The sequence below is a fragment of the Coturnix japonica genome, chromosome 15 (genome assembly GCF_054131305.1).
Source record: "Coturnix japonica strain WE chromosome 15, WE-NBRP24, whole genome shotgun sequence".
Lineage (NCBI taxonomy): Eukaryota > Metazoa > Chordata > Aves > Galliformes > Phasianidae > Coturnix > Coturnix japonica.
In genome coordinates, this window is record NC_140677.1 from 3,308,051 (window position 1) to 3,334,718 (window position 26,668).

Below are 26,668 nucleotides of genomic sequence, written 5' to 3' on the forward strand. Positions count from 1 at the left end.
TGTGCTTCAAGCTTTGAAGCAGCTCAGTCTACACAGAATTCCAATACCAGGTGTAGCAATATTAAATATGTCATTTTGAAAACTGGCTGTATATTCCCAAATAATCAGTTTCATTTCAGTATCGTTTGCTGAGGGAAACTATAAAGGACTTTTAGAATCTTGGTGGGGAAGCAGCATGGACCTGAAGCAAAGCGTCTCTTATCAACCCAAAGATACTCTTGAAAATTAAAAATCAATGTAAGCAAGAGCATAAAGAGGGACCTACATCTAGAAAATGAGTCTACAGCATGAGTATACAGCACCCCTCCTTCCTTAAAGGAAAGATATGTTTTTTAATTCTTCCCTGTCCAAGGACTTTTTTATATTAACTATTAGCATGTTGTTCTCCAGTTTTCTCTATCTCCCTCCACCCACTTCCAAACACACGCCAACAAATGCCAAATTGCTACTGGGCCATTTTTAATGGAGTAAATGGAATGATGTAAGAAATTAGTTTAAATCCCAAATTTTTGAGGAGTTATCACAGAATCACAGGGGTCATTCAGCACAGCACAGCAGCTAGCTCCCCATGGTCAGCTATGGACTTAGCAGATACACATCAAGAATGTGTCTGAATTCCCATTGACTTTGGGGATATAGTGCAATGCAAGGAGCTGATGGATGGCTGCATTTCATCTGGGTCCAGTATTTACATGACCCCGTGCAAAAAGCCAGAGCCTTTCCTCCCAGCACAAAACAGAGTGTACTGTCACAGAGAAACAGATCGCCTTTCAGCTGGCAAAGATACATCTGGCAGGGAAAGGAATCTCCACCAGCTCCGCAGAGCACAAGCAACAGAAATCATTTCACGTATCTTCTTAATCTAACATGGGATTGTTTCACAGCGCTGCTTAGGCCACTTACACAGACTTCACAACTTCTAATCTCATTCATGCAGGGAGGCCCTTCCCAGATTTTCACTGAATCAGGGCTCGGCGCTGCTCAGCCGAGCTCTTTCTTTGTGTTTCTCAACAATCCCTCAACTGTCAGTATGTTTGTTCTTCAGCTGAACTCTGTTTTCTCACACCTGCTTCAGTCTCCTTCTGATCTGTCAGCACTCCTGTAAACCACTACGGCACATCACTTTCACTGCTTTCCATCCATTTGCATGCTAGCTGCCTTCACTGTTTGCATCCTTGCCTTCCTGACACACTGAGTTCTTCTCAGTGCTTCCATCCATTGTACATAATTTATACAGAGACCAGAGCACAAGGCCAGAATTTGCATTAGCCCAAAGAGCAATGACCAATGTACCTGCAGCCTTCACACCCACAATCTAAGTCACTGTTTGCTTTCCAAATGCCTGAGACAGATGCCAAACTGTAAGGTTAAAAAACTTCCAGCAGACGGGAAAAGCAGAATGAGGGGTATGCCATAAAAATACCCCAAATGCAGCAGTCAGCACAATAGTCACACTGTGGTGGTTTAACTTCAATTTTCTCACCAGTCCTAGCAAGTGCGTTTTGAATAGAAGACAGCTGTACAAAAGGCAGCTCCGCTGTGCACTTATTAATCTATTTTGTAAAGAAAAAGCACCAAGAAAATATTCCTGCAGGAAGAGATTAGAGAGCAAATCCGAGAGGCGCCAAAGAAGCGAAGAAGCTGCCTGTTGGCACATTGTCTGCTGCAGCCTTATCTAGAGAGAAATCTTGCAGAAAATGCCACACTATGCATTGCTCACCTCTATACATCTCGGTAATTTAAGGCACTTTTCCAAGCAGGGACCATCATTTTTTGTCCTAGAGAGCTATTTATAAATAAAGCTGATGTTTGTCAAACCTCTGACTTCCGTTACAAAACTTGCAACTACAGTTTTCTTCCTCCACTGCACTTCCAGAGACGTATTGCTGAATAAAACCTCTACATATAGTTGAGATGCAGTTCTATAAATGTCAAAGTAATGGAATATAGATCAGGAATCAATTCACTGGGCCAGGGCAGCTGCAGCCTCCCACCATCTCTGCCCAGAGCCCAGCCAGCCAGCTGTATGATGCTCACATGCAGGGGGATTCTGGTTGTGAAGTTCCCCCCCCCCAACCCCCCACCTCCAAGCACGGTGTCAGTCCATTTGCACTGGGTGAAAAATAGCCTGCATACTTATTTATACCATTACTGGTTATGAAGTATCCCCAAACACTTCTGTTTTGTGGTTGGGTTTGGTTGTTTCTGTTTTTCAAATTGTTACCCTCACTTTCATTTTCTTTTCTCCATTAAAATTTAATCCTATGACCAGAAAATGGTTACTTTTTTCTTTAATAAATCTCTCCTGACAGACAGTCAGTCTCAATGATAGCAGATCCCTGCACTACACACTGGGAACCAAGAGAAAAAAAATTATTATGAGACACATCATGTATTACAGAGTCAATATGACATGTTGTATCCACAACCTGATTTACCCAAAGACAAGAGAACCCTCCATCAATTTTATTCTTCAAAAGAATGCATTTACTATAGAAGTGCTTAAGTTATCACAGCCTTGACTGTAGCAAATACAATGGGAGTAGCTGTAATAAACTAAGAAAAAATTTCTAAAATGCTAATGCTGCCTCATGTTTTAATTTTAGCAAGTCATACATGGGAAAAGCCATCAGGTTGCCTAAAACCGAGGTGTACTGTAAAGCCACTCAAAAGGAATCCAGAGCTTTGGCACCCGGAAATGGCTTTGCAATGCAAGCCAAAGCATGGCAAGTAGGGCTACTCAGAGATCTTAAGGTGCACTCTAGGACCCTATGGAACCAAGCAAAATCTTACATGGGAACAAAGACAGTGCTTGGAAACCACTGGGTTCCTGACTGCAATTCCCAGTGCTGTATTTGACAGCCAGGCTCCTTCCTCACAGCAAAGCTCTGAATTAGCAGTCACAGAATAAAATCTAGGAAATCGATGTGCAGCTGCTGAAATAGAGCAGAGCACCAAATCAAAGCAATGCTAAGTTAGATCAAATTAGGGATGTCACCGAGCCATGTCCTCAACACTGACCAATTCACTGCTGTCTAGGTAGAAACGTTTCAAGTATATGCAAAGGAGCTGAATATCATCAAGAACTGCAGGAGCTTGACGATTCAAATTAGGGCACACGTTAAGTTTAGCTGCTCCTTTGTGCAGAAGACTCACACTAAAGCTCATCAGATGAATCCCACCATCAAAACAGAAGTCCTTCTTTTACCCACCACCTCCAGACCTGGACCCTACTGAAATCCAAGTTCAAAGCCAGGCAGAGGATAAAGGTCACTGATGTAAGCTCACTTTTCAACAAAGCTGATTTGTTTTTTTAACATATTGTCACGAGGTACCATACGAATAGGATTTCTAAGGGCAAAAACAGCCAACAGCCACCCACCCTTCCCCTCTGGCTTCTTGCTGTGAGTGCAGGCACAGTGCCTGCTAACAGCGCAGTTCCTAGGGCGCAGTTGCCCAAGAAGCAGAGAAACATCAGGCTGAAATGAATACCCTTCACAGCTACCTGAAACTCCATAGAAAGGATGGAGTAAAATGTCTCTGCAGCTCAGCATTGTGAGAAGTGCAACGCACAGCTTCTGCTGTGCAGGACAAGGGATGCATCTCAGCGGTGCTGGAGAAGAGCTGCGGAGCAGCACAGCTCAGAGCTGCTGCTGAACAGAAATGTTTTTTCTGGTGAGCAGTTTGGGCACCTCTTCCAAGGAGCAAGAGAACAGCTCTTGTGTTCCAGGGTCTGCAGCTGGCCTCCCAGCCAGCCAAAGCAGGGCTTTACAGCAAGCAGTCTCTGACACTGGCAGCAAAACTGCACCAGGAAAACCAAGGGTTTGTTTTTGTTTTTTTCCTTCTGATATATTTGAAACTCTTTGGTATCACATGGGAGGAGGCTACTATTAAAACACACATCCAGCTTTGGTGCTTATAAGATCAAAGTAACAGAAAGTGCTTTTCCCAGCCAGTGCTGTTATGAGGTCCCAGCAGGGCTCTGCGTGATCTCGGTCACATAAAATGGGAGCAGACAAACGTCTCCTCAGCATCACCCCTGGCTTTCCCCATCTCTCTTAGTCTCTGCACTGCATTTTAAGCTGGAGCATTTGTTTTACCCAGGAGGCCCAAGAGACACACACACACTTTATGAAACCATTTCTGAGCTATTGGATTTTAGTTCCTCTTAATCCAGAAGCAAATAATTAAGTTCAAAGGATCTCTAATGGCCTGTGGAGGCCTGGCTGACAAAAGTGCTGCCTCTACTTTAAAAGAAATTCCAGTTTGTTAGTAGGGTAAGCACAATTAAAATGCAGAGCAGCCCTCTCTAATAGCAGGTGAGAGACTTCAGAAGGATTGTTAGGCTGTGAACTCTGCATTTTCCTTAAAACCTTCTCTCTATTCGTATCATCATCGTATTTGGAGAAAGCCTGAATAAACAACACAAAGGGCTTTATTATTGCAAGTGAGCGAAATGCAGGACAAAGAGAAAAAAAAAAAGCCAGAATTTATACAGGTATCTCCACGATTTTGATCAGAGATAATAGAGGTATCCTGAGTTTCCTTTCTTCTGGTTGAGGCCCAAGAGCTGGTGGCAGCACCTTGTTTATGGGGCAATGAATCAGACAGAGCACTTGCCTGGTTTTGTCTCTTTGCTAATTGGCCTTTAATGTGCACTACTTACTCTATTGGTGTAAAACACATCTTGAAGTGTGCTTTCCGGGCAAAGAGCCCAGTGCGCTAATTAATATCTAGGAATGACCATGGATTAATGATACTGGTTTGGGGCTGCTGTAAAAAGGTTTTTTGCTCAACTTTTCCTAAAATCAAGAAGTTTCATGATATTATTTGTATAGGAAGCTCCACCCCCAATGACACTTTGTAGTGGAAAACACAGGCAGCACATAACAAGTCATGGTGATGGCCATGACAGATGGTGATACCACACAAAGCGCCATCAGAAAGAACCACCTCACCATTAGCACCACAAATCTTTCTCATGCATTTGGAAATGACTTTTTCCATTCCCTACTAGCTATAACTTGCAAGAAACTGCCTTCCCCTCCCCCCCCCCCCCATCCCTCCCCAAAGAGGAAACAGATATATTTTATTAGTCCCAAAATGCTGATTTTTGTTAGTCAACACACTCAGCACTTGAAGTGTGGAAGGAAGCAAATAAAAGTAAAATCTATGTTAAGCACCGATTTGTTTCTATGGTTTAATGCTGCAGGAAGTCACAAACTGCTAAACCTTTTGGGGATGCCACAATCCACACTGCAGAGCACAAGCCTGTCACTATTACAAAAACTATGTGAACTCAGGGTGACGGCTGCAAGTTGTGGGCAGCTCTGGTTATCATTTAGCTGAGCTGCTGTAGCTGCCATCACTGCACCTGCACTGAATGGATGAGGGTTCAGCCTCTGAGCCCTCAGGGAAGCCTGGGAGCAGACATTTCAAGGGTGTGCAGCCGGACTCCATGAACACAGCCTGCACTGAGGGCAGCTGGGCTCCCCTGCACCGGCTCCAATCCCAGCTCCCTGAGCCGCTCCTCATAAGGGACTGCAGGGCCTTTCAGCCGCCCAGCCCCAGAACCACAAGCTGATGGTGCAGAAGGAAGGATATCCATGCTAAACCTCTCAGTGCCAGTCAGCGTGTGAAGAAAAACATTCTCCAACAGCACCTGCAGGTTGTCTTGATTGATTCTGGCAGAACAAGATGCTCAGACATGCACATGGGCTGTTTCTAGCGGGAGAATGGTATTCCCCTTCAACAACATTAATATGAGCAAAAGCTGAAATAATATATTTAGGACAACTTAAATAAAACCACTCCCTAAGGATTTCCCTACAATTAAAAGCTTTACCTGCAATCAAGGCAGCTACAGAGACATTTATGTCCCCAAGGATCATGTGATGTTATGGCTCATGAGAATTGGACAAATGAGATAAGCACCTCCAGCAGATGACATCCGTGCCAGAGTTAATAGGAGCATCATAGGGATTTTGATGTTCTGCTGTGCCAGAAAGCAACTGGAAGCTTTGCAGACATGACAGAATGAGCAGTACTTGAAGGAATAGACTAAATTCTCCTGTGCATAAAACGTTTCATTCTGTGGCCTTCTCCACAATACTCCCCAACAATTCTTCAATCATTTTTAAGTTTTAGCAATTATTTATTAGTTCTTATCCAAAATCTCACCGTATTACAGATCCTGCTAGTGCTGTGATCTTACACCTTCATTGGAAGAGAAATCTACCTACTTTACCTGCATGGTGGTTGCAACCTATTAGTGCATTCAGGCCCTTGAATTATCATGCCCCTGGCAGGTGTAGCACAGCTCTCAGAAGGAAAAATAACTGTGAATTATTCCCTTTCATTCTGTAATAAGAAAGCAGCAGAGGGTAGTGTGAGGAGCGCAGTAACAAATCAGTCCTTTGGCCTTCCTGCAGTTCCTATATCCTCTGTTGAGACAGGCTCACAAGATACACATAATAGATGAATAGCAGGGTGCTGTCATCATCCTGTTCTCCCCTCTTCCTAGCTACATGTTATACTGCAAAGAGCTTCTGCCCCTGGAACTGCAGATCTCCCAGAGTATTTCATGCTCAGTAGATCCTGGAACATCTATGCTTGTACTGTACCTTGCAGAAACAATCTTTCCAAGAAAAGAAAGAAGTGCTGTAAACCACCATGCATTAGCCCAGAAGCTCCTCCTCCCACCCCCCGATGCCACAGAGCCTGCCTTTGGGAACAGCAGGGTGCCATCCTGGTCTGCATGCTGAGACAGACAGGCCTGATTGCCAAGGGAAACAAGGCAGCCAAGCACGTTCTTTCAGCCAGATGCACAATAAGGATCTTCAGACCCACTCCCTATTCTCACTCAAATATACCATCACATCTGTACTCTTGGGCTCAACTTTGTAGTTATTCTCAGGGTTTAAAATTGTTTCTCTTAAGAGCATTAGTTCCCCACTGGAAAGCTCATCAAAAAACATGAATGCCTGAAGATAGGTGCTACGAATAAATAACATCACTATTTTCTTAGCCACCAAATTGACAACACTAACTCAAAACCTTGCAGAACTTATTTCACAGCTATCATCTTTGTTTAAGTCCTTTTTTCTTGGAAACAATCCAAGAAGACTTTGGCCTCCCTTTGTTTAACTGAATTTAACATAAAAAGATACATGAAGTCCTTTTTCTCTCACCAACATTACACACTAAAATATGCATCCTGAGAAATGAATGTCAACATTTTAGCTTTGCAGTCTAACTTATTTATCTAAACTTTGTACAATTTGGCTTTGATCCTAAGAATCTGCTGAGCAACCAGAAATCAACAAATGTAGGCCGGGTACCACCTCGACAGCAGATGCTCTCAGTAAAAGGAAATGTCATAATGCCAGCTAGTTCCTCAAAACAGCTCTGTCCTCCCAGAAGCATTGCTTCCACATTATTATATACTGCCAAAAAGCATAACTTTGCTCCAGTCTCCTTTTACCTCTATAAAACAGCAGCTGTAGTGTCTGCCTGAAGCATGGAAAGGGAAGACATACATTTAGTTTTCTTTGCACTGGGTTCATTTTGCTTATGGTTTGGTGGAAGCATACATCAGAAGTGGAAGCATCCACAATGCTTTACAATCAGTCTCTTTACAGTTGTGCTGCTACCACCGACAAAACATTTGGACATTTAACTACTTGTGTAGTAGTAAGAACACGATTCCAAGTATGGAGTTTGTTCAGGGCAAGGTGGAAAAGATCATTATTTGCACAAATCACTGCCATGATCTGGTGCTGGTATGCTGTTATCATTTGGTTTAGTCAAACAAAGCTTTTGCTTTTCCCTTACTGCAATTGGTGGGTAAGAAGATTGATTATGTATGAGATGAAGGAGCTTGTAGGAATATGCTAATACTGATGTTAAAAGTACACTTTTATCTTGCAGCATTAAGTGAATAGAGGGAAGAATGACAGAAGTGGCTGCTGTGAGCTGAAAAGGGCTCTTTTTGGGGGGCGGTCAGAGTCATGACTTTGGAAGATTGTAATCTGCCTCCAACACTCACAAGTGAGAAACTCAATCACAGCACCCAGGGTGCCCAGAGCTCAGACCCGCATCTCAGCTGTACCCCAGCACATACTTTCTAAGGCTCTGTTTCTTACTTTTCCTTTACAGAGGATAGCATAGATCAACCACAATACAAATGAAAGTCAAGTCAAGCTGTGACTGTGAACATTCATAATATTCACTTGATTTTAGTTGAGAGACTCTGCATAGCCTTCCCTACTTCCCTTCTATTAATAGGACTAATTCTAACCAGAAAGCTAGACGTGCATATCCAGCATCGGAATGGCTATTCCACACTAACCTTTTCATGAGAACTGGGCAATACATTGGCAATGAATTTTTTAAGATTTTCACAAATGATTAAATAACCCCTCCAATTAAGAGGAAATTGACTTAATGAAGGGTGAAACAAACAAAACATTTCCCATATTCTGAAGCAACAGCAGCACTTTAACTCCCAGTCTTGTAACTAGAAGGTCTGTGTGGAACAAAAGAAATGGAGGGTATTGCTTCCTAAGCTTTCCATAACCACCAGGGGCTGCCCAGTTCCCACCCACACCACACAGCATCATCCCACAGCAAAACTGAAGGGCGCTGATTTGGACAAGGTCTGCTGGAATCCTCCCACCTCTCTGTTCTCCTCCCATAATCCAGTTATCACAAAACTAAGCATGAGGCCATTTATCACAGGAACCCAGCATCTGCTTACATCTTTTTTTCTTAATTTTAAAGCTCAAAGCAGTAAGAAATAAGCAGAGATATAGAGGTTTGTTTTTCAACAAGGTGTTAGAAACGTTATATTGTATACTGGCAATTCATATCTGAAGGCAGAGGGAGCAGAACTTCACCTGAACACACAGCAAACTCTCGAGCATGCTGCACAAACCTGTACCTGAGACCACTGCAGGACCACAGCCTCCACCACTTCTGGTTACACTTAAGAGCAGATTTGTGCTGTTATCCCCAGATGAGCTAAGGATCATCACATAATGGTTTCCTGATATTCAGATCTCAGAACAGTATTTAGAATCATGTAAAATAGGTGTTTAATAAAACTAATAGGGTAGAAATGCTTTATCTTTTGACAGTAACTCAAGAAATTTCAAGCACCAACATAATAAATGAGCTTTTCTTTCAAACTAAATTATTCCTGTTTTTTTCCCCCCCAAACTACCTTTCTTCCATGGAAATTAGTCTATTTTAAGATGCAAAGAATCAAAAGGCATTATCATTAAGTAAAAAACATGTCCAGACAAAGCTCTCTTTAAAATACTTTACAGCTATGAAACTGCAGATATCACAGTGAACAATGCTACTCTATGCTTTCTGTTGTGCACTGCAATCTGCACGCTCGTCTCCTGATGAAACTGTGAGCTTTCTGAAGCAAGAAATCTTTTTGCAATGCTGGCTTTCTTTTAGTATTCTCAAACAGATGTGATCTGTATTAAAGAATATGGAAATCCTTCCTCAGGCTGGAAACAGCAGGGAGCACATGGGATGCAAAGCATTCTCTCTCTCTCTCTGATGGAAATGGATGAGTTATACTGGAGGACACAAAAGTTCAAGGTTGCAAGAAACCTACAGAAAGCCATTTGCTAAAGGACATAAACCGAGCAAACAATGGGAATATGAAATAAGGAATTAAATTTTAGGAAGCAATATGCAATTTATTTGGAAAAGCATTCTCTTGTGATGGAATGAATCACAGGAGAATATTTTACCCACAAATAAGTAGAGAGCTAATAAATTTGCAAATATTGGTCTCTGCAGACTTATCACTGACAGTGGAACCTACAGCAGGGAATCTAATCAGCTGGTGTAAACACAGATACTGATATTCATTCATTAAAACTTGGGAAGTTAATATGCGTAGTTGGTCATGGAAAGAAACCAAACTGCTCAGGGAGTCCCTTCCATTGGTTTCATTTGGGTAGAGATCCACACACAGGCTCATTTTGCTGCAATAAGCACTTCTCACTTCTGCTCTTTAGATTATACATCCTTCCCAGCCATTACTAAAAGGAATACCTGGGAGTGCTTTTCCTTTCAATTACAGAATATCTTCCCTTTGAAGACTTATTACTTCCTTCTCTATTCCAAAGATGCAATTGTGCTTTCTTTTCATTCTCCCGAAATTGTTCTCTGAACAATTTCCAAGGTAAAAACATTATAACAATGTGAAAGCATTTGCCTTAACCTGATCTCATAACCATACAATGTGCACACGGAGCTTGTGGGTGCTATAGCCATGCAGGACTTGGTCCCTGAGCTGACTTGAACCACAAGGAGCTAAGCCCTTTCTTCTTGTATTTCTACTTCGTTTTTCCACAGAGATCTTAAACAACTATTGCATCACGTAGGCACAGCATTGTATGCACTGAGAGATGGGAATGGGAACAGAAATAAACTTCCAGCTGATAGGCTCCAGTCTTCCCATTACCAATACAAGCTACAATACCAGCACAAGAACCTGGAGCCCATGGATGTCCCTCAGCCTATTAGGATTTCAGATGTGTGCTTGGAGCTGCTACCTTCACACTCACTGGAAAATCAAGACAACATCCTACAACACACTAAGAAAACCGTGACACCTGAGGGCTGTTACTTTGCTCTGGGATTTATCATGTCTAATTTCTTTATCTCATTTAGAAGGAGATCATTAATGACACAAACTTTAGTTAAAAAGCCAGTCAGTCCCCACACTGTTTGGTGCTTTGCAGTGGCACTGGCTCCCTGTGTTTGCACAATGCCCAAGCATTTGCAGTCCCCAGACTCACATCTGAACTCCTGCCGTTATCAAAGAATTAGTGCACATTTGGTTTGGTTTTAAAAATAAGATGCTTCTGTAGTTCAGAAGCTGACATTTTAAATTCTAGAAAATACAAAGCAACCAACAAAACTCACAGAGAGTTGTGTAGCTTGTGTTGCGGGAAGAGGGGGGTGAGAACAGCACCAGCTCCTGATGCAGCTCCAGCATAGCACAGCAGGCCATGAGCTTTAAACCTGTGGTTCGTATCACATCCTTCAGAAGACTTTACCCTTCAAGACAGGTAGAATGGGCAGACTCCGCATGTGATTTCTGTGGTTTTTTTTCCCCTCGGTAAGCACTAGGTTTAATGCACAGTCACTCACTGGGTGTCCATTTCTCTTCCAAGTCTCTCAGCAAGTGCATGCACAGCCCTCACCTACTGACCAGCACGTGTCAGGAGCCACAGGCACGAACAGCCAGAGGAGCCATGGATTGAAGACGCAGCATGACAGATGTGCAGAGAGGCTGCCTGCCACTGCCTGCTCCTGCCCTGGAGGTTTTCAGCTCAGGGCTGGGGTAGGTGAGAAGGTGAGAAGTCCTGTGAGAACCCACAGGAACTGAGTTCAGATACAGAAAAGTGAAGCTAATGAGCATTTTAGCACCTCAGATAGGTACAAAGCAAAGAGCAAACAGCTAAGCAAATGCTCATCTAATTATTAGAGGGCAAAATACCCTACCCTGTGTTGGGCAAAGAGCCTATTAATGTATTGCACAGGACTCTGCAATCCTAGGAAGCAGAGCTGTTTGGGCTCAGGTCAGCTCAGCATCAGCAATGACATGAGATTCAGGGGATGGGGAGGAGGAACTTGCAATGTGCAAGGCAGGGTACTGATGTCTATGCTGGCCAGCCTACCCTGTTTGAAATCACTGCTTGAAACTCTTCCCATCATAACTTCACTGTGTTGCTTCCACTGCTCACTCTCCCTTTTGCTCTCCCCCTCAATAGAGTTCTGCAGAGGTGGGTGCAGTGCCCAGAGCCTGGGTGATACCATCAAAGAGAGGTTTGCAAGCAGCCTAATTAGTAAAACAAGTTTTGGAATCAAAACTCTAAGGCCAACAAGTGAAGGAGGTGCAGAGCTGGCATGACTGAAAGGGGCTGGCTGGACAGACAGCTCTCAAACCCATCCTCTCCTACTACTCACAGGTTGCTCCCACTCAGCACTTTATCCACATCAAAATTTAAGCAACTGACCACTCCTTACATGCAGCTTTATGTTTTGTAAGTCTAACACAACAGCAGGATACAAAACATTTTTTGACTAGCAATAAACCAATTTATCTTTCAGAGATGCTCAGGGCTGCTGAGCAGCTCCTGGTTCCCATCAGCAAAGGCAGAGAACGATGTCCATTGACAAATGACAAACAAACTCCTTTGGACTCCAGTCATGATGGCTAAAAGCTTTGAGAAAACAAACATGTTCTTATATTTGTAGAAGTGAATACAGTTAAGTTGCATTCAAATATTCCTCATGAATTTGTGAAGCAGTAATACTTTTGTATACACAGAATAAATGAAAAAAAAATAATTCTCATGTATCCAAACAGCACTACAGCATGAGGGTTGTGTCTGTAGAGAATATAATCTAATTCACCTGCTTTCATTTATGTGATCTTTCACATTTCAAAAGAAAACAACAGATGAAAAATTCAATACTACATTTACTTTTAAAAAGTGGAGAAAAGGTCATTTATTGGCCTTTTTCATTATTAATATCTGTCTAGGCTTATATTTTAAATACAAAGAATCTTTGCAACAGTCATTTACATTCAAGGCTCCTAAGTAGTTTTACAAGTGGTCTTACGCATCTGCTAAGCTGAAATAAACCTGATCCTTTCTAATTAATCATGCCTGCCCCAGCTTTCTTCAAGAAAAGGAGAATGCCACCCTTAATACCTGACAGCTTTTCCAGAGCCTTGGAGTTTTGAGTCAAACCAAAGCAAAATGAGATGGGTGAAGGTAATACCAAATTTAACATAGAGATCGGTTCAGGAACTGAACTCCCATTCTAGAGCCTTTGAAAAGCTTCATCAACAATTCCTTCAGTTGGCATTTACTAAGCTTTTTCCAACACGATCCTTACTGAAGTTAAGAAAAAGTCTTCAACACCACTGGAGAGGTTGGATCAAATCATGTTTTTGGGTTTTTTCCCCTTTCTTTTTTTTTCTTTTTTCTTTAAAAAAAAAAAAAAAAAAAAAAAAAAAAAGAAAGAAAGAAAGAAAGAAAGAAAGAAAAAGAAAAAGTATAAAGAAAATAAAGGGAAAAAGAAAAGAAAACCACAGTGATTTTCAAGCCTCCCCTTTCCCCTGCCCCAGCCAGCGTGAGTTTGAACTCCTGCCTGCTGCCTGCCACTACTGCTCAGGTAGCACATCCCGCAATGCTTCTGTTTTCATTTCTCAGCATTTCCTTTCTGCTTTTAGCATTGAAGTCAACATCACAGGTAAGGGAAGCAGTACACACAACAGGGAGTTTTCTTAGATGTTAGCACATCCTATGGCCTTACTAGTCAGAGCATCTTATAAAACTGTTTTAAAAATCCATGAGTCTGATTGGAAAGCCTTCTGCCTCCAGGGGAGGCTGCTCAGTACCATGAAACGTGTCATACAGCTCAGATGGCGGTGATATTTTCACATACAGAGAAACAATGCAACGTGGCCAATGGAAGTGTAATCATCCTCCTTATAAATAGTTATGATAACAAGGAAAGTTTAGGGAGAGGAGAAATGAAAGAGGGTTGGACAAAGATGGAATGGTCAGCAATAATAGAAATAGAGCCCTTCATCCCAGGTGAATAAGACAACACTAAGCTTTAATTTCTGCTTAGAATAAGTATTTATATGAATGTGCTAAAAGACAAATGCTCCACCTAAGATTTGGCTTTCATTTTAAAGAGATAGCCCATGAAGTCAGTACTAATGTGATTCATCACAACCTACACACTACTGAAATAATTTTTCTTGTAGAGTTCTGCCAAGTACAATCATCAATCTGACAAACTGCAGCACTCACGTATGCAGATCTTCCAAAATAAAGTAACATAAAAAGAAACCGTGGACTTCTAGGAGCCAGTTCAATAAAATACCTCTCTTTTCTCAAACAGAGTGCAGACACTCACATACTGATTGAAATAATTACGTATTGGTGGGGTTTTCTCTATATTCTGTCCTGCATGGGGACAGTATCCGTATCCATACCCTTAGTTTCCAAAGACAGCCTTGTTAAGCAAGATGCAAAAAGAATGGGGCCACGCTGATGTAAAAGCCTACTGAATATAGGCATACTGTATATATTGTCTACTTAACACTGAACTAGTATTTGCTAATGGGAAGTTCATTCATTCATGCTATATTGAATATAGTCTATAAAGTGAAAAACAGACTTCCAATAACACATACATCAGTCACTATTAAACAATAAAAGACACTTCTCACAAGAGATTTAGATTCAGATAGAAGCTATGAAATTATGGCCCAAATAACGAAGAATTACAATCAGTGAAAAGTTTGCCTTTCACCTTCACATGTGCAAGCTTACATTCTAAAAGAAATTCACTAACGTTATTATAAGCTCATGTGGGACTTATGAATACTGAAGACATCACAACACAGAAGTCATTCCTTCAGGTGAGCACTGGTTTTCCATTGAAGGTAGTCAAATACTTTTTTGGAAACTCGTACATTTTCCTCTTTATATAACGTGAACAAAATAGATGGAGGTATTCAAAACGTTAAATGTATGTTAAGATGGATAAGAAGTAAAAATCTTTTTCTTTCAGAGTATTAGAAGTCTGACTTGGATCTGCATATCTTATCAGGTAATTGGCTCAGTCAGATAAAATCTCCTGCAGATACCTTTTTTGCTCATTGCCTTTCTAGCAAATCAATCCTTGCAATAGTATAGAAAACCTAACTGCTATCTAGATGAGTCCCTGCTTATCAGGTCATTTGATGATACACTGCCTAAATGAATTTCATTTGTAAAGTCTTCCTTTATCCTTTCAGTGCCAAGATTCATGGCTAACATGCCTGAATGTGCAGCATTCATAATTGGCAGAAGTCTAGGAATACACGGACAAAGCGAAGAACAGGTAGATGTACCTTGTGCATTTGATGCATGCCTCATCAATGAAATTACTTGTGCTGCTATTATCTACTTCATAGCAGTAAACTCACCTGCTGCACCAAATATTGCCATGAAGCCAGTACAGTTTGGAAGAAAGTCATTGCCTCTTAATGCTGCTCTTTTGGACAAGCCATTGCACGGGGACAGGTTTCACCCACTCCATTCTGGGAAGAACTTGCAGGAAACAATTTACTGAATTGTTTTGTCTTCTTCACCATGTTCTCAACCGGATTCACTATTCAAAACATTAGGCCTATTTTGGCAAGAAACACATTTTCATTCATTATTTCCAAATTACTACTCCTTCATATTTGCAAGGAATCTTAGCCACGTAAGAGGACTCACCTCAATCACCCAAAAGCACAGTGTACAGAGCACAGTGTGATTACATTACTCTCCATTCATATACACCCTCAACAGGTTTTTCCAACGGTGATTCATCACATCTTGAGGACAGATCACAAAGGTAGCGAGTCTACTTCCCCTTGTGCAGGCTTCTTTTTCTCCATTACTCAGAGATGATCAGCTTTGACTAGATGCCTGAATCCCAGACAGCTAACTCAGCAAGATGAATTCCAAAAGCAGAATTTCTCCCTTATGCTCAAGCATACCATTGTGAACAAATACAGGAGCAACAAGAAGTATTTATCACATTAAAACATTTTCCTTACTCACCTGAGCTCACACCAGAGCTCAAGATGCTTATAGACATTTCAGCCAGAGCTGTGACTATATTTGAGCATGGAATCAAGTTGCTGGGAAGAAACTACATCCCACTTTTATGAATACAATTACTGCTGTGATGATTTGTTTCTGATCATACTGATAACAGTAACTCACACATCTTTGTACCTGAGTGGGTAGAATCTTCTACCCTTTCTACAACATGTGCTGCCAGCCTCACTGATGGCAGCATAATTCCTTACACTTTTCAAGTTACATTAACGTTATTTGTATTCTTTTCCTGGAACTTCTTGGGTGCAATTTCTTTTTCCAAGGAAAAGACAATAACAAAACTCTAATGCAGAAGTGGTTTGTTTAGTGTGGAGCTGTGCTCCCTTCCTTGTTCAGTTGAGCAGAACTAATCTGTACTACAACCTTTCACTGTTAAGTGCAGATACTATTCGCACAGGGACAGCATATCCCTGTTAGAAAACCTAACCTATTATTAAGAAACTCTCCACATCAACAGATATTGCAATGCACGTCTTGTCTTAAATTTGCCACCGAGATGAAGCACCGCTGATAAATATTCGCAAGGGGAGACTTTCCACACTTATTCCAATGCCTTTTTAGCTTCGCTTTTAGAGATGTAGAGATGATGATATTTACTCAGCCATTTCACCTTTCCCCTCCACTTTTCTGAGTGGCTCTGATAAATACTGGTAATTTCAAGATTTAATTTTGAGTCACTCCTCCCCTAACAAAAATGTTAATGTCATTTTCTTCCCCGGGGAGAAGACTTTTGAAACAATATTATCATGTTTTTCTGAGGCAGAAAGGCTGTTTATTGCTGCACATTGATAGCAAATTCTGTTTAGTGCTTTATTATGCGCAGTGGATAAATATTAAATAGATCAATAGGAAAATGAAGCTGTTGCAAGTCGATCTCCATGGAGTCAGGAGAAACGCGGAGAAAATAAGAATTATTAGGGAAAAAGAAAATTAAATTTTCACATTTGAGATAATAAAGCATGTCACGTACCCTCAGCAGTTTCCCTAATCTAGCTTTACTTAATTGCGTTCTCTGTAAAGACACATTGTTTCATTTCTGCCCCCAGTAGATCTTTTTTGCTGGGTGAGTATAGAGTGTAATTACCAGCTCCCAGCATTATCTCTACTTTTATTACGAAACGTCATGATTCTGAAAAGAAAAATTTCATGCATTATATAATGTCAATCACGCGTCTTTATGAGATGGAACAGCACTCGATTTGTTCAAAATGGTTTTAAGGGAGGGGGAAAAATGTCTTTCACAAACGGCCACTCTTAAAAAGCTGCACTCCATCTGCTCAGCTTAAGAGCGCAGTTATGATCACTCACTTTAACAGAGATTTGTGTGTGTCAATAAGAGTTTTTAAGTCTGGACGTACAAAGGCACGTTCATAAAGAAATAGGAAGGAAAACTTAAATCTTTTTTCACAAGCTTCGAAGCTCTGTTTCCATTTAGGATCTCCGTAATTAAAACATAAGTCACTGTGAGCACATACCATCTGAAATCCACCCTGAAAAATGGGATACTTCCATAATTATTTCTCTCACCAAAGAAATTGCAAAGAGAAAGCAATCACTTGTTTATGGCTCCTAAACTTCCAGGTCTCCAAAATAATGACGACATATTACATTTACAGGACATTCTGACCACACATTACACAGCACAGGGGAAAGTAGGTGACAAATGAAGCAGAGGCTGGTATTTCACCAAGGGGCAGTGCTAACAGCCACGTTCACCGTTAGGCTACCCTGAAAATCCTCTACTATTTAGTAAATATTTCTAGCAATGCTGTTTGGCATTAGGATAGGCTGACCCTGCAATCTGTAGTCAACTAAAACTCCTACATAAGCCATGACATTTTGTAACAAAAATGCATCAATCACTGGAGTTCTACATTTACACATTGACTACAACAGGGCCTGAAATGTCACTGAAAATATAGAAATCTCCCAAACAAAAACAAGAGAGCAAAAGGTGATAGATCATAACAACTGATATCACAGAAATAAATAGGCTGGCTTTGACTTTACAGTGTTTTGGACTGGGTGAAATCAGTACTGACTAACCAAACTAATAGAGTACCCATGGCTTCATTTGAATATCTAACTATTACTGAGTATCAGGAAAGTCCAAAGTTGTCAATAGAGATTTACCTTATTTATACTGTGTATCTATGCCAGTTACACACTTAAGAATGCATGTATATACAGAAGTTATAATAAACTTGCAATAAATCATTTAGGTTAAAAACATTTATTTGCATTATTTGAATATATTTCTGAATGAATTTACTATGGGCCATATACAGGGCTCAGAACAACATCCAAACAGTGAAGGCTACTGTCCTTAATGCAGATTCTGCTGTAGCCATTGTTACTTTCCTGCACTGCTCAATAAACACCAGTTCTTTCCCCCCAACATACACAAGTTCTCCCAAGCCTGCACTCCCACTTTGTAACACCAGGATTTACACATTCCTAACTCTGTGTTACTATGGAAAGTAGCCTCATTTTAAGAGACCTCTGAGTTTTCTACACCTTTTACCAGTCATTCCATTACTTGGCAGGGTGCACCTGCCATCTTGCGTTGCTGAGCAATCATATCACACAGGTTGAAGTGAAACAAACAAAGACAAGGAATAATTTTTGGTATGACTCTCCAGCCATCAAAAGAATCAAATCTCAATGGGAAGCTATACATTTGTAAATGAGAGTTTGAGGTTTTATCCTAAGTCTCACACTATTGCAGCACTGGTTGCTAAAGACAAACGATTAACTGAAGAAAAACTATATGAAAAAGGATTGCAGTCATTTCCCACACACCTGAATGGAAAAGATTAGAGTAAGATGAATACTTTAAGAAATTACAGAGCATCTAGAACAGCGATATATAAAGCTATTCTTCGGATGAGGTATTTTCAGGGAGCTCACTGTGCTGGAGAACATTATCTAACGTGTGCCTGCAGTGATTACACTTCAGACAAGTCACATTGCTGGGAGCGTGGCATCAGATTCCTCTCTCTTCTGAAGCTATGCCATCTTACAACACACATCAGAGAGCCAGGTCTCCATGGGAATGCGCCTACATCTTCTATTTTATTACTGGACCTGCAGGAGATCAGGAACGTCTTCTCTTCCAGGTGACAGCATGAGTTTGAGGGTCACTGAACATTTTTCAGGGTTTCACACCAGCACTAGTGCTACAGAACCTTGCTGAGTGAGTAATGGCCAAACCTCTATTTCATTTTTTTCCTCAACAAAGGTGTGCTAGCTTTACTAAATTATTACTTGCACATTGCTTAAAAACGGAGTTGATCAAAACATTTTTACTCATTTACATCAAAACCCAAACATCTTTAGAGCAGCCAACCCATGTCAGACACTGGGAGCCACTTGAGCCTCTAAGAGCATCTGTTTGAGCTTAAGATGAAAATCATCTTTTAGCACATATGGAGAGAAACCCATTACTCTGCTGTGATTGCAGGCAGCTTGAGGTGGGGTAGCAGGTGTGCTCAAGGCAGTACCATTGGATGAGGTCAGTATTTTGTTTGCAGATACTCAAGAAAGGCTTAGCTGTAAGCACAAGATACATGGAACACTTAGCTCACTCTCAAAATAAATCAGTACCAGATCACTATTCAGGATTCTCTGGCCCACTGGAGTGTAGTCCTGGCAACTTGCAGTCATTAAACATCAGACAGTTTATTCTCCTGAAGATCCATCCCCTGTCTGGGGAGGGACAAAGCATTTTGCTTGCTGGCTATAATTTAAATGGAGCAAGGTTAATCTTCTGTTATCAGTGCCTCCTTCTAGGGGAGGAAGCAAGATAGCTGCCCACCCAAATTAACTGCACATGGAATGGCGGGACAGGCAGCAGAAGCATACTGTTACTTCCCCATGAAGATTGCACTGTCATCATGAGCTAAGACAGCATCCTCACTCCTTTATGGATGAAAGTATCCTTGTTTCATCCAGGCCAGGTTAAATTCTTAGCTGGTATAAAGCTGGGAGCCTCCCTACACTCAGAAGGGTGGGCTGACAAGCACCACCAGAACAGCTCTAGCTGTGTGTCTTGACAGCAGGAGTTGGGTGCTGTGAACTCAAAGATCTGCACAAACTGCCAAGGCTGAACTTGGGCAGATCAGAGACAAGCTGTATGTCAGGCTGCCTCAACCACCAAGCTCCTGTTCCTCTCCTTGGCCCCAGCAAGCTCCTCAGACCATGGTGTGATTTTTGCCATCTCCGATTTACCATCAGAAACCGAGGTGGTCAGTTAAAGGCTTGCAATGGATGCCTGCTTTGTACTTAGCCTCCACAGATCCAGCATGACAGACACTTTCTTTACACTGATCTTCCTAGCTGATCTCAATGGGACCGAGAGGACTCAAAGCAAAACGTCAGCTACAGCCAGGAAAGCATGACCTGTTGTCTTCTTCAATAATTTTAATACTAATAGCTTTAATTTGATTTTCCCAAAACATCAGAACTCTGATGTTTGAGGAACACAATGTGGTAATCCGATTACCTGCTTTCCTTGGGCTGTTTCTGAATATTATTCACTTGACTATTGAGCTCCTGTGCAATCCATGTAGCTCTGAGTCATCACAACAGGTTAGTTTATACAGCTCTATCAGCGGTAAAATAACTTCAAACTGTGTGTCAATCACTTGCGTTTTTTCCACAGAGCAGTTTGGCCCTGCTGACGTTTGCTGTTCTCTTCAATAACAGTGAGCGGCTCTGCAAGCCACAGCCAGAGCATTCCAAGCTTCCATTTCTTGATAACTGCCATCCTCACCAAAACAAACCAGCTATTTTATGAACATTAGAGTTTGGTCTATCCAGCATATGGAAAAGGAGCAGGAGAAAGTTCTCACAACAGAACATTCTCCTCCCAACTGCCTGTAATGCCCTATGGTAAGCAAGGAATGAAAACAGAGTTTAACACAAAATAAACTTGTATTTATTAATGCATTTTCAGGAAGAGTTTTATTAAGGGGCCAGAAGTTAAACTGCCTTCTGATGGGTAATAATAAAGGCTATACATTACAATTTCTGGTAATATTGGCTTAGATTTAAACACACAGCTAAAGTAACCTTCCATTCCTCTTATTTCATATAAAAGGCTACTGAAAACACTAGAGAATAAAAGAGACTGTCATTAGTTGTCATACTGTGTCTATAATTGCTTACTCTGTTCCTGAAGCCATTACCATGATAAATTTGCAGTTTTTCCCCATCTGCCAGGAGTAGTAATGTGCAATACATTTAACAACTGAATTTGCATATAGAAAGTATCATTGACCTTTGAATTTAAAAGGACAAAGATTTACAAGGACACACTTTTGAAGCAAAGTGCTTAGTTTAGGCAAAACAAAACACAAGAATAAAATGCTATCTCCTAAATATAAGGAAAGTTGAAGGTTTTACGGGCAAGACATTCAAAATCACTAAGAAACAGCTCCCTACGAGTGGTCACACAATCAAGGCAACAACAGCCTACAGCAGGAAAAATAGCAAGGCAGAATTTGCAACGTTTGGCACACGTTTGGATGCTACAGCATAATTGACTTAGGTGGGAGGCAATTTCAGCCCCCCAGAAGAAAGGACCAGAACTTCACTTAGTAACCAAACGACAGGGATAATGTTTGCTTGTTTTTTTCTAATTATGCAATAGTGAAAAATCTTTCTAGATTATAACTGTCCTAATAGTTCTAGCACTTGATGTGCTTTTTTGAATGCTGCTGTCACTGACCCAGTGTGTTTAGGTTTTTGTTTTGTGACCATATCTTGCTCCCAAATGCCAATGCCATGCAATTCCCACTTTCAGTAACTCTATACTTTCATGAATCTGCTTTGGGCATCCATTATCAAGATAAGAACAACCAGTGAAAAAAACCCAAACCACTAAATCCATAAACTTTAGGTTAAAGTTTAGTATCTAAAAAACTTAGATATGTTCCCATGAGGCTGCAGTCAAACCTCTCCCTCCCCCTTCTCCAGTCTCTCTACTGACATCCTTTTGTTAACATTGATTTTTGTCTTGCCAATAGTTCTTCCAAATAACTGTTGGGAAGAAATCACTATAGTTCAGCTTACCATGTCATGAATGAATTATTCATAAATGTCATTCTGTCTCATAAAAACTAAAGATATTAGTTCAGAGTATCATCATAAATACAACTTTAACACAGACTGCACAGGCTTCAACTCCTACACCACAACGTTTTCCTGGTAAGATATGATGATTCAGGATGAAATGACACATGCAAAAGCAGGTTAGAAAACTTAGAGATGACTGCTGAATTTGGAATTGCTTAGAACACGGTTACTTGGTCAACCTTAAAAGGTCTTGTCAAGTCTTGTCACTGCATCCCCTTCCAGTTCTCCCCAGCTAACACAGTGGTGTGCTGCTGTAGGGCACTCACATATTTTCCCCATATGTTTACATCATCAAAGAAACACATTTCCTACAATGTACTCCCTTCTGACTTAAATTCCATGCATGTTGGCATGCACTGTAGTGGTGCCTCAGCAAGCTAGAGAGCAGCACTGGCTGCATTGCAAATCATTCACAGATAGGAGATAATTCAGAGTAAGTGCAGACTCCAGAGATACTAGGAAAGTTTGTTTTCCAGCTATGAGATTATCAATTTAAGATGCACCACACATGTACAGTATCTCCATTATTTCATTTCTGATTGTGACAAACTGAGAAAGGACCCTTCTTCCTCAGCAAACACATTTGAAACAGCAAATCACTAGAAACAGAAAAACACACACCTAGGGCGTATAAGAATGATTGACTGCCTTCTCCCCAGCACAAAACAAGTTGCTATGAGAAAACAAACCTATCTGCAAGCAACAGTACATTGGTAGACTTGAGAAAAAACAGACAGCCTACCTACTACTCATTTAATGTTATGCTTTTCAATTGATTTTCTCATGCTCTGTTCAAACACACTGACTTGGTGGGAGTTTCTACCAATATCCCCCAAATTACAGTTTAGAGCAGTTGCAGCAACAAGTTCTTAGTTTGTCTAGTCTTAATCCAATGGATTTCCTACATGTTGCCTCAGTTTATCCCCTCTTCCATCTGTCAAAGATTTCCTTGCTTTCTGGCACATACTGGATTGATCCATTCTTGCACAAATTTACAATTAATACCTGAAGAGCATTTCATTTTAAATAGACATGAAGACTCTCCCAACTCCAGCAATTTCTTTGCTTAAACTTTATATACGTTAATCGCATCTGGTATGGGGAAAAAAAAAGACATACTAAAACCTCCTTTCCACAACTATTTCTTTAGCATCTCCTGCGTTAGCAAACATCTGCTCTGAAAAGCATTTTCTGGAAAGCTTTCAAGCAGTAACAAAAGGGACAAGAGTTTGTGACAGGACAAATATGCAGGGACAATTTTCAGAGGTGTTTGCTTAACTCTACAAAGCAAAATGAAACTGCAGAATGATGCACTGAGCTGAGTAACATTGGTAGGCACAGTTCCACTCTTATCTTTCACCAGATGTGAGCTTGGCCTGCTGACTAGAAGACGTGTGGTAGCTTGGGCTCCTACACTGAGCATATGGTGGAGTTAGATTGGGAGCAGCGAGAGAAACTGTCTCTACGCAGTAACTGTGGTCAATTTTCCCTAAATCTGCCTTCTATTGGCTTGCTAACAAAAACAAAATCAAACACCTGTGTACCAGATATAGAGTTGTTCAAGCGCCAGCACTGATCCATCTGCAGAGCACATCATTAGCCAACTTCTTTTCTTTGGGTGAGATGCAAGACAGATTAATCAGAGCAAACCCACAGCACCACTGAGGGAACAATGCATGCTCCCAGCCTACCACTCTGTTTCTCTCTGTGACTTTTCATGGTACCATAATGGTGATGACTCGTGATAAAATATTCATTTCTCTCCTCATCAGGTAATTCTCCAGGCCTTGGACCAGCATGCAGTGAGCCTCGTCCCATCTTCTTTACCAGCCCACCTGCCACTTCACTGCCACATCCTTCCAGCACATCATTCCCTCATGCAGCTTCTCCTCCTGCACTCCACAGGACAACTGAGATTTTCAACACTATTTAATGCTGCAGCTAATGTCATTAATAGCAAACCGAACAGGAAGATTAGAGGGATTTGATTCAATTACCATCTTATTCAAGCTAGTTGCTAAGATGATGCCTAATTCAGGTTGTTTTGCTTCCCATGTGGGTATGGGCTCCTCTATTTCTACCCATCCTGACAGCTTGCAGGAAGGTCAGGCCCTACCTTGGGCTGGAATAACTCGGCAGTGGCCATGAGAGCCTTGCTTCTCCAGCACCTCTCCTCAGGCAATGCACACTCTTCTCCTAATACCTGTGGCATGATTTGCTCACAATTTCTGATTATCCTTCCTCACAATTACAGAGGTGCATCCTATATATCTTCATTGTTCTTTCAGTAGCTGCAGCAATACATCATTATCATGTAAGTAAAGGTTTGTCCCATTTTCTCTGGCAGAAAAGGAATATTCCGGATAGCTTTTTTTGTTTGTTTTTTCCCCCCATAAATACACAAAACAGAAGCGAGCAACTACAAGTGGCAGAGAGAAGTATTGATTAGCCATTACCATCCTTTAATTTGCCAAAACTGAGATTGCTTAAAAAATTGGAAGGTTCTTATTCGTTGCAGGTGTGCACAAAGCAATTTGGGCAAGAAGCAGCAGGCACAAAGTGCTACAGAAGACTGCTAGCTGAGAAACACAGATATACACCAGCACCACATCCAGGCCATCAGCTGCTTTTTTAAGCTATGTGTCATAGTGCTTGCTCCCCAGGACCACAGCCAGGGAGCTCCTTGCTCAACACACTGCCTTACAGCTGCTATAGCCATCCCTAAGTTCTATACTTACTAATCCCACAGCAAAACAGCCTCACATAGAACTCACAGAAACACAGTATGAATTATCTGTAGGAATTTCACTACGGGAAAAGCTCCTATCACCATCCTAACAGGAAAGCATAGGAGAAGGGTGAGTAATCTATGTCGCTCCACTCACCCAGCCTTAAATGCTCGTTGCCTCTCTGAATGCTAACCCAAGGCCTGCAGTGTACGCTGGGAACCCACTTCCACCTTAGAAACACTCACACACCCAAGATGCTTTTACTTCTGTATCCAAAGCACACCATTCAAAGCAAAGGCACACACATACAGAACTCCCCGCATGTCAGAAAATAAGAAATATGAAGTTAGGTTTGCTGAGAACAAAAAGCAAGTGGAGATTCTCTAGGGAGGAGGTTGTTTGCTCATCCCTTTGTTCAGTTCTAAGATTACAGTTCAGTTTATTCTCCACCACTCACTCCTAACCTTTAGACAAAGATCTACAGTAACAGAGCTATCAGGCTGGGATTACTTTTATATTTATCCTTGGATAAAAAAAACACTGTTCTTTCAACCAGTTTATGAATAAATGGCTGGCAATTTTCTTATCTACACACTCCTGTTCACAGTTACTCAGTTATTCTAGCTATAAGTAAATACTAACAACTCCTCTAAGGGGAAGGGTGCTATTACAGAAATGAAATGCTTTCATCTCTGTCAGCAGTGACGAATCCTGAGGCTGAAGACCACCTCAGTTAACTATGAAAGGCAGAACGAACCAAGTACCTACAGCCTTATATTTTCCTTGATACAGCACGATGAAGTCAGCAGAATTTCTCTTCCAGTGCATTTGGGACCAAACCTAAATCCTCCCCCATTCTCACCCCAGAGTACTCAGACCACTCATGCTGCAGAAAGACAGGGCACAGCCTGCACACACAACACAGAGTGAGCCCACTGGGAGCAGGATGGACAGAACTGTCCATTCAAAGATGAAACTTTGTCATAGCAGTTTCCTTGGCCTAAACTACACTATAATATTACTGCTGAAATGGGCAGTCCTTGTCATGTCCTCTACGTCTGTAATCCCCATCAAATCTCCTGGGTCACGGAGTACACATACTTAACCACACAACTTCACAGAGTACTGACCTGGCAGCAAACCAACACAGTAAAGCAGGTTTATATCATTATTGTTCAAAACATCACTTTGCTGACGCAAAGCAGCAAATAAACACAATTCAGTGCCACCACAGCCACTGACAGGACATGGACAGCTTCAGCTTACTATGGAATCCTCCTCAGACTTGTAGAATTGTATTGTGGCACATCACAAACACGTGGGATGGAACAGCTCAATGGGAAAGAGGCAGAGAGAGAAGGAATCCTCTGCCAGAAGCATCCATCCTTGCTGCCTTCCTCAGTCCTGATGCTGAACTGAGCCATTGATCCAGCACCAGCTCTGGCTACAGAGCAGCCATCAGGATCATTGCCTTCTACTCAACTATTTGGATGATGCTCTGAAAAAGGCTTTTTCAATGACTCGCTTTATTGAATTGGTAGATGAGCAAATGCAGAAAGGCTTGTTTTTTGAGATTGCAAATGACATTTTGTTAAAAACTGGGCTTACTTGATAATAAATCCACTTGCAAGCAAATGAATCACAAAGCCACAGAAAAATGACAGTGAAGAGATCAGGAATGGGAAACGTCTCCTAAATAGAGCAGGTTCCTGAACCCCACCCCTAAAAGAAACAAACAAACGATTTCTAATGATCCAGGGTTTAAAGGTTATTGTACTGAAGCAAAGACAAAGCAGATTTATCCCATTCAATGTAGTATGCAGTAAATTAAAGAGTTAGTATTCCTACAGTACATATTGATTATTGCATTATTGTTACCATGCTCAGGGTTGGTAAATATTTAAGCATATTATTACTCTTCATGGGATAAAGAACAGAGCACTTGGTTTAATTTCAGATCTCCTATTTAAATTCTTACTCCAGACTGAGGAATCTCAGAAAGCAACACTTAACCAAGTCTGTATATGCATTTCTGCTGGGTATTCCCAGGCAGGAGCCAATTTCTGCATTCTCTCTCCCATCAGAGAT

The 26,668-nt window shown here is 41.2% G+C and overlaps 2 long non-coding RNA genes across 2 annotated transcripts in view; one reads left to right on the top strand and one right to left on the bottom strand.

The window, feature by feature from the left end:
• Positions 1–26,668, bottom strand: part of LOC107319780 (uncharacterized) — a 223,745-nt gene that overhangs the window by 41,516 nt on the left and 155,561 nt on the right. The window lies entirely within an intron of this gene.
• Positions 20,384–25,172, top strand: LOC146758342 (uncharacterized). The gene is made up of 2 exons (XR_014934533.1): positions 20,384–20,606; positions 23,624–25,172. It is a non-coding gene; the product is annotated as an uncharacterized LOC146758342 (long non-coding RNA).